This window comes from Pelmatolapia mariae, linkage group LG10_11 (assembly GCF_036321145.2).
Source record: "Pelmatolapia mariae isolate MD_Pm_ZW linkage group LG10_11, Pm_UMD_F_2, whole genome shotgun sequence".
Lineage (NCBI taxonomy): Eukaryota > Metazoa > Chordata > Actinopteri > Cichliformes > Cichlidae > Pelmatolapia > Pelmatolapia mariae.
Window position 1 is genome coordinate 44,358,683 of NC_086236.1, and position 9,879 is coordinate 44,368,561.

Sequence of the window (9,879 nt, forward strand, 5' to 3'; positions counted from 1 at the left end):
TAACCACAAGGACTAGTCCCGCCTTCTAAATCGGCAGTTAAAACTAATAATAGGTGAAATAAAGGTGAAATGTGGATAAAAAGTTGCTGGAAAGGTGCCAATGTTGTTTTGCGAGCTACAAATATCCATCACTACCTGAGCATACTATTACAACAGGCTTTTAAAGATTTATTAATAATATTAAATATTATTATTTATGATTATTTATCAATTTAATAAATATTGTTTATTTATTAACCAATGACTTGGTGGTTTTTCTTTAACATGTTATAGGTAAGGAAGTTGATCTTAAAGGTGCACCATGTTTATGTATCTTCGGTAAACCATACAGACTTGGTGTAGATTCCTCTGGGTATAACCTGTGGTATGAGGTTCAGTCAATAGCATTGTCTATCATCCTCTTTCTATAACCACTTCCTGGGTCTCGTTCAGGACCGCGGTCAAGTGAGCCGTCATTTGTGAGCCGCGGTCAAGCCAGCCGCTTCTTTCTTTAAGGGGCTCATAAGACCTGCAGTCAGCTGAGACTGAAGAAGTCACTTGAATGAGTGACGAAGCGTTTCTCCCACTGAAAACGCCACATCCAGATGAACAGAATCAACTTTTTTGGAATCACTGTTGTCAAGACTGTCTCCAGGATCCGCCCCTTAACTTCAGTGAAATTCTGACTGCCATGAAGACAGTAAGTCTGTCTAAGTTTATAACATAATAATAATAATCATGCTGAAGGCTAATCAAAGTTTATATATACTTAATCCAGCTATTTTTAATAAAGTAAATTAAAGTTAGGAGAGTTGTGAGCAAATTCTAATTCATATTCTATTAGCTAATATACAGCATTGTGCGACAAGCTATTATGTAGCAAGCTATCATATGCAACCCTGATCATTTTAAATACTACACGGTTTAACATACTAGTTTGCACATTGGGACATGAGCAAATAAAGTAAGAGTAGCACAATTAATTGCACATCAGAGACTGACAGAGTTTTTTTGTCCTTTTTTGAAACAGAATGGATTCTAAATTTAGAAGGAGAGGGGACGGCTGTGCCAGTCTCTTTGACACAGAAGAGGCCAAGAAAGTCAAAGCAGAGAAAAGCCCATGGGTCTGAGCTCTCTCACCTGAGAAGGTAAAAGAGTCAGCAAGGATGGCTGTTCTGTCATGGTGGGGACCCTGATAACGAACACCATCTTCTGCAGTTTGGAATCTTCAGGGGCCAGAAGCTTCAGCGGTTGGCTGAAAATGTACTGGGTTATGCTAGGTATGTGGTTCCTCTCTCACACACACAAAATATAAGTAAAAAATTATTGTACTTTTTATTTATTATTGATGCCTTCTGGGAGAGGAGGCATCTTTTTGGGGCAGACGGGCTCCACCTCAACGCCTGGGGACGCCGTCTGCTGTCCGCCAATTTGGCATTTGGCGTACAGCACTCCTGCACACGGCCCTGTCATTACCCCAAACCGACATTACCTGCTGATTTGTCCGCCACTGACTGATGTCCCCCTGGTCCCAGCTCCTATATTTGTTCCACTTTTAACAGTAATACACAAAACTCTGGACTCGGACCTCTCTCTCCCACAGTCAACACAATACCCGTCATAATCACAAACAGAGAGCAACAGAATGATCATAAATCCAGTAACTCCAAAAACATTAATAACCTCCGGCCTCTCCAAAAATGTCAACATCCATTGAACTCTACTGTCAAAAATCCACCAGTCTCGATCACTATGGCACTTTTAAATGTCCGCTCTCTGTTGAACAAGTGTTTTATTATTAATGATTTAATTTTAGATAATAAACTTGACTGTTTATTTTTAACTGAAACATGGCTGGGTTCGGATGCACCAGTTGTTCTCACTGAGGCCTCCCCACCAAATTTAATTTCTCTTTTTCTATTAGAAGTGGTAAGAGAGGTGGTGGGACTGCATCTTTAACCAACAACACACTCACCACCAAACAAATTTTATTTGACCATTTTACCCCTTTCGAATTCCATGCTATTGTTTTTAGCAGCCCTCCAGTTTTATCTGTCACAATTTATAGACCACCTAAAGACAGTGCTGCTTTTATCAAGGAATTCTCAGAATTTTTAACAAACATACACTCAAAATATAACATGATAATTTTAACCGGTGATTTTAACCTGCACATAGATAATCCTTCTGACTCTACATCAAAAGAATTCTTAAACATTCTTCATTGTATGGATTTTACCCAGCACGTCATGCAGCCGACTCACAACAGAGGACACACTCTGGACCTGGTCATCACCCATGGGCTGTCCACCAGTGTGTCCTCTGTTGTTGACTTGGCTGTCTCTGACCACTACTGTGTGTTTTTTAACATCACCGGTTTTATTCAGCGGGAGACCTCGGTACGAACTGTGAGGAGGTGCTATCAAACCTCTGAAGTGGCTGCAAATTTTACCAGGGTTTTCGACGAATGCCCCCCTGTGATTTTACCTGCACCCTGTGATTTTATTTTTAATCATTTTAACAGCAAACTGAAGAAAAGTCTTGACTCCGTTGCTCCACTCACCACCAAAAAGATTAACGTAAAACATGTATCACCCTGGAGAAACGAAGAAGTCAAAAAACTCAAAAGAATTTGCAGGGCAGCAGAAAGGAGATGGAGGAAAAATAAAAATGCAATCAACCATCAAATACTTTGCGAGCAACTTAAAATGTACAATAATACACTAAAGAATTCAAGAAATTCATACTTTGCCAAAATAATCAGTAATAATAAAAATAATCCCAAGGTCCTCGTCTCCACCATAGATCATTTATTTAACCCTGATTTTAACAGCTCCCAAAGAAGCCCCACAGACTCACTCTGTGAGCAGTTTGCAGACCACTTCAGGGGAAAAATCAACACCATCAGATGTGATATTTTATCTTCTCGTGATATGATTTTAAACACATCTGAGGGCTCGATTGTACCTGAGGAGACACTGGACAGCTTTGTCCTGGTTAATGCTGAGAACCTTAAGAAAGTTTTCTCCACAGTGAGACCCACCACATGTCTTTTAGATCCAATCCCCTTTTCACTTTTTAAAACACTTTATGGATTTTTTGAAGGTGAACTTTTATACATGATGAATTGCTCTCTTCAGTTGGGCGTCTTCCCTGCTGCCTTTAAAACGGCGGTGGTGAGGCCCCTTCTGAAGAAGAGCAATTTGGATTGCAATGATTTTAATAACTACAGACTTGTATCCAACTTACCATTTTTAAGTAAAATTTTAGAAAAACTTGTTTTTACTCAGATTAATGATTTTTTGAATGAAAGACAGATCCTGGAGATATTTCAGTCTGGATTTAGGGTGAACCACAGCACAGAGACTGCTCTCCTAAAGGTTTTAAATTATCTTATCTTTAAATTATCTCCCAAAAGCTCTCAGTCCTGCCGCTACTGGATCTAAGCGCAGCCTTTGATACAGTAGACCACGCTATTCTTTTAAACAGACTGAAACACATGGTAGGCCTCTCTGGTGCTGTACACAACTGGTTCACTTCCTATCTCTCAGACAGAACTTTTATGGTGAGTATGGATACATGCTCCTCTAAGATCCATAAAATGACATGTGGTGTGCCCCAAGGGTCAGTTTTAGGCCCTGTACTTTTTAATTTGTATATGCTCCCTCTTGGCGGTGTCATCAGGAGGCATGGAGTGAACATCCACAGTCATGCTGATGACACTCAGCTGTACATCTCCGTGTCTCCTGATGACACCAGACCAATGGATGCCCTTTTTAACTGTATTTTAGATATAAGATCTTGGATGGCAGAAAACTTTTTACAGCTTAACCAGGACAAAACTGAAGTTCCCTTTCAGTCGATTCACTCGGTACAACACATAAGTATGGGATATCACGCCCTCGCGTGTCCTGGCTGAAGAAACCTTTATTCACGCCTTTAAGGCAGATGACGTGTGATGACACACGCACGGCCACGCCTGCACATATAGCCGCTGTCATCGCCGTCATCCCTCAGTTCTTACGCTCTTCACCTCGCTGAGAACGCCTCTGCTGAGTTGGGCTAACTATCTGCTGCTAGTTAGTTCCGTTGTCTGCCGACTTGAACTTAGCTTAACTGCCCCTGTTGGTGTTAGCCTCCACCGCGCAGTTGGTGCGTAGGCTGCCCGCGGAGCGCTAATTTCAAGTTTTCCCGTGCAGCGTTTTGCTTGGCGTTTTGGAATGGACTCCAAACCGAAGCTAGCAAAGCAGAAATCTTCTGTTCGCCCCTGTCCTCAGGGATGCGGTTTCTCTTTGCACGACAGCGACCAGCACAATGCCTGCCCTGTCTGCCTGGGGATCGTCCACGCTAGGTTGACGGAGCGTTGACGGAGCCCGAAGCCTGTGCGTTTTGCCGCCAGCTCCGGCGCTCGACCCTGGAAAGACGGGTGACGTTTGTGGAAAAAGTGCTGGGACGCTCGGCTGTCGCACGGCATGACCCTCTCCTTTCCGAGTCTGGAGCCCCGGCTTCGTCCGAGTCCGAAGACGAGGATTTTCCGGTCGATGTCCCCGCAATTAGCTGGGCTGACCACATGGAATATGTTGACGGGTTAGCCGATGACGAGCCGGAACCATGCAGGAGCGCTGACGGGCTTCAGCCTGGGTTGAAGCCCGCCAGCGCTCCCCAGGAAGACGATGACGTGCTGGACATCGGCCTGGACATCCATGGTTTGTCGGAGGATGAGCAGGAGAGCTCATTATCGGGCCAATGTGCCGCCGCTGCTGCGCCGGTCGGCCACGATGACGCCTCTCTTTTCTCCCTGTTTCGCCGTGCTGCTGAGAAGCTGCAGGTGGACTGGCCCTCTCCTCCGCCAGCTCAGAAGCCGTCGCGGTTCGCGGGTTTTTTCCTCTCACCGGAGCCCGCAACGGCCAAAAACTGCTTTCCCATGTTCCCAGACTTTGTCTGCGAGCTAACAGCATCATGGGACAAACCTCTGTCTACCTGCGTCACTGTGCCCGGCTATGGACAGTACGTGGAATTGGACGGCGCCGAGGGGGCTGGCTTAGCTAACCCACCCCCTATGGAGCCGTCTCTGGCTGCTTATCTAGCCCCGTCCCATAACCATGGTGTCGGCGGCCCCGCAACTCTGCCGTCCAGGCACTGCAGATTCTCTGCTTCGCAGCTAGAGAAGATTTATCGGGCTCAGGCCGGCACTGCTCGCGCCATGAGCTCCGTCACCATGCTCCAGACGTACCAGGCAATGTGCCTGGCGGAGCTCGGATCGCTGGTTCCTGATGACAGCCCGCTGGCACCTCTTCTTAACGAGGTCAGAGTCGCCACAGATTACATCCTCCGTGCGTCTCGCTGTGCAGTGCTCTCCCTGGGCAGAGGGATGGCTTCGACAGTAGCGGCGCAGAGGCACCTGTGGCTGACCCTCTCTGACGTCCCGGATAGGGACAGAGCTGTATATCTGGACCAGTGTTGGGAAGGTTACTTTTAAAATGTATTCCACTACAGAATACTGAATACATGCCCCAAAATGTATTCTGTAACGTATTCCGTTACGTTACTCAATGAGAGTAACGTATTCTGAATACTATGGAATACTTAATATATTATCATGCTGTTTACAACTACGTGAATGTACTATTGCTGTGATTTATTACTGTTACTGAAGGTCCGAAACATAGTAAAGGGACCTCTGGCTAATACGTCGGGTTCCGTGTCGGGCTGGTAGCCGAAAACTAGCTTTACTTTGTTGTCTGGGTCAACTTTGCTTGCGGGAGACAGAGAGAGGCGTTGAAAGGCTGCTCCAACGGAACTTATTGTTTCCGGAGGAAAACACGAACACAGTGTACAGTTGAGTCTTAATAGCTTACTTACAAATGGGCTCGTCAGGCACTCTTCTTGGCTGCAGTGGTTATTATTATATTTACATGCTTCCATCTCCCGTTTTTGCTCCGTGACAGCTCGGACTTTTCCTTTCTCTCCCTCCCTCGCTCACAGACACATAACGTGTATGACAGTCCATTCTCCCTGCAGCACGGACTACACTGCCCATCAGGCTACATTCTTTAGAGCTATGCCTGTAGCATTCTGCCTTTTAGCTTAGCACAACAACAACAACAAAAAGCGCTCTCTCACCCAGGAAACAGGCAGAGAGAGAGCGCGTCACCCTGTAACCATGGCAACCGTAACACTGCCGCCTGGAACAACAAAACGTAGCTGTCAAACAAACCCAAACAATCCTGACCCGCGACAATATGAAACAAGGAAGTACCGCCGTGTATTCCATTTATTTCACCAAAGTAACTGTATTCTGAATACCACCTTTTTAAACGGTAACTGTAACGGAATACAGTTACTCATATTTTGTATTCTGAATACGTAACGGCGGTACATGTATTCCGTTACTCCCCAACACTGATCTGGACGCACCAGTGTCTGCGGCTGGGTTATTCGGACATTCACTTGAAGCCATTCAGGCTAGATTCGATCGGAGGAAGAAGCAGACGGAAGCTCTGCGCAACATCATCCCCAGACGTCAGCCGAAACCCAAGCCCACAGCTAGCTCTCACAGGCCCGCCGTTCCTCTGCCGACTGGTAAGAGACCGGCGCCCACTGCTGAAGTGGGTGTGCCGCCAGCGAGAGCACATCCTCCGGCCCGAGCTCCACGCCAGTCGGCCTGGAGCAAAGGCCCACCCTCGGGCCCCCGGCGGGCCCAGGAGGAAGAAGCCTCAGCCCTCCTAGCTGTGGTTTCGAGTGGAGAAGGGGTCCAGCAGCAGGGAGACGCTGTTTTTACCCCTCTGTTGCCGCACAAGAGGTGCCGCTTAAGTTCTGTTCAGGTTGTCAGCCCCAGAAGGCGCTGCACTTTCCTAACACTGTCTCCCAAGCACAAAACCCCTGCACACAAAATGCCTCAGGTAACTCCCTATTCAGGTGTGTTAAATGTTCAGGTGACCACATCGAGTGTTCCCGCTGTTTTTCATTGTTGTGCCCCAGAAAAGGTGCCTCCAACAAAATGTATGAATGTACATGTTTCCATGTTACAATCAATTAAGAGTGTTGTTTATTCTCAAACAATCACAAATGTTCAGCCTGCAGGCAGAATGAGCCAGGTCAGGCAGGTGATGCAGTCCCCTGCAGACACACTTGGGGGCGACAACGCCCCGCCGACGGTGCTGCAGGTCAGCCGGCTGGCTGCTCACTTTCTTCAGTGGCGCGCTTGCGCCCCCTCTCCGTGGGTGCTGCGAACCGTTGCCATGGGTTACCGGTTGCAGTTCCGGGTCAAGCCGCCTCGTTTCCAAAGAGTCGTAAACACGACTGTCAACACCGAGGCGGCCATGATACTCAGAGAGGAAATAAAGGCGCTATTGCAGAAAAGAGCAATACGAGTGGTCCCCGCTTCGGAGACAAACAAAGGTTGGTACAGCCGTTATTTTGTTGTTCCGAAAAAAGGGGGAGGGCTTCGTCCCATCCTCGACCTGCGAGTCTTGAACACGTATCTACGAATGTACAGGTTAAAGATGCTAACACTCAGACAGCTCTTGAATGCAGTCGGCCCTGGAGATTGGTTTGCAACAATCGATCTAACAGATGCTTATTTTCATGTGGCTATACACCCGAAACACAGGCAGTTTCTGAGGTTTGCATTCGAGGGCGTAGCCTACGAATACCTAGTGCTGCCGTTCGGGCTGTCGCTCGCTCCTCGCACCTTTACGAAATGTGCCGAGGCAGCGCTAGCGCCCCTCAGAGAGAGAGGCATCCGCATCTTAGCCTAGCTAGACGACTGGGCTCTCACACATTCAGACACTGGGGTTCTCTGTGAACTTTCAAAAGAGCTCGCTAATCCCGAGTCAGCAGATTACTTTTCTCGGTTTGGAAATATGCTCGCTTTCCAGCCGCGCACGTTTGTCGGAGCACAGAGTGGCCGCGTTTCTTCGCTGCCTCGCTCAGTTTCAGCTGGGACGCAGACTGCGTTTCCAGACGATATTAAGCTTGTTGGGCATGATGGCATCTATGATCGCCGTACTGTGTTTCCAGACGATATTACACTTGTTGGGCATGATGGCATCTATGATCGCCGTAGTGCCACTTGGACTGTTAAAAATGAGAGCGTTTCAACGCTGGACTCTCTCTCACCGTTTGTGTGCATCGCGTCGCTGCCGGTAACCGCGTCTTGCATGCTAGCTCTCCGTCCTTGGAGGGAGCCCAGGCTGCTGCATCAGGGCTCTCGGATTGGGAGGGTGTTGTTTCGCAAGGTGGTGTCCACAGATGCTTCCCTAAGAGGGTGGGGAGCGCTGTGCGAGGGTGCATCGGTGAGAGGGATCTGGTCCGCAGCCCAGCGCCAGCTGCACATCAACCACTTAGAGCTGTTAGCAGTGTTCTTAGCTCTAAAGCATTTCCGTCCAGTCCTGGAGGGCCAGCATATCTTAGTCAGGACGGACAATTCAACAGTGGTGTCTTACATAAACAGGCAGGGAGGAACACACTCTCTTCCCCTGTTGAAGCCGTCTTGCTCTCTGCTGTTATGGTGCAGTGTTCATTTTCTGTCTCTAAGAGCCACCCATGTCCCGGGCCACCTGAACCTGGGGCTGGACCTTCTCTCCGGGGGGGTCCTCTGGTGAGAGAATGGAGGTTACACCCTTTAATAGTGGCTCAGATTTGGGATCTGTTTGGCAAGGCACAAATAGATCTTTTTGCTTCCAGGGTAAATACTCACTGCCCCCTGTTCTTCTCCATGATCGACCATGATGCACCCTTGGGTTTGGACGTGCTAGCGCACCAATGGCCAGACGTGCTCCTGTATGCATTTCCCCCAGTGGAAATGATATCTCTAGTTCTAGAGCAAGTGCGTCGGCATTCCCTCTCTCTGATTCTAGTGGCCCCTTGGTGGCCCACAAGGTCATGGTATGCAGAGATAATCAGCCTGCTAGCAGCGAGTCCTTGGCAGCTTCCTCTCCGCAGGGATCTCCTCTCTCAGGCGGGAGGAGAAGTGTTTCATCCGCGCCCAGATCTGTGGCGCCTTCATGCTTACCTGCTGAGAGGTAAACTTGATTGCTAGGCGTCTGCCACCTAGTGTGATAGCGACAATTAAGGTTTATTTAGCAGCTATATCTGCTTGTCATATTGGCTTTGACGGGGTGACACTAGGTGCACATCCCCTCGCCATACGTTTTCTGAAAGGAGTTCGCCGGCTGAGGCCCGTGCTTAAGTCCGGTGTCCCTGCTTGGGACTTGTCTTTGGTGCTGGAGGCCCTTTGTAGCCCCCGTTTGAACCCATTGAGTCTGTGGATATGAAATTTCTTTCATATAAGACTGCATTACTTATCGCTTTGGCTTCGGCAAAGCGAGTGGGTGACCTTCATGCGCTGTCTGTGCATCCCTCCTGCACACAGTTCTCTCCTGATGCCCACAAGGTCGTATTGCGTCCAAATGCTGCCTATTTTCCCAAGATCATGCCTGCATCTTATAGCTCAATGGAGTTTGAGTTGCTGAGCTTTTGCTCCCCTCCTTTTGCATCTGAGGAGCAGAGGAGGATGCATTCTCTTTGTCCAGTGCGTGTGCTACGCACCTACATTGAGCGCACTCAGAATGTGCATTTATGTGACCAGCTGTTTGTCTGCTTCGCCAATCCGAATAGAGGTAGATCTCTGTCCAAACAGAGGCTGTCCCACTGGATTATAGAAGCTATCTCACTGGCATACGGCACCAGAGGTCTTGCTTTGCCCCACGGGGTGAGGGCTCATTCCACCAGGGGGATGGCAACCTCATGGGCTCTTTTTAAAGGGGTGCCTGTAGCTGATATTGTGCGGCAGCTAGTTGGGCATCACCGCACACTTTTGTGCAGTTTTATCGGTTGGACGTTACAGCCCCTTCGGTGGCTCATACTGTCCTTTCTGCTGGGTCTACCACTCACTAA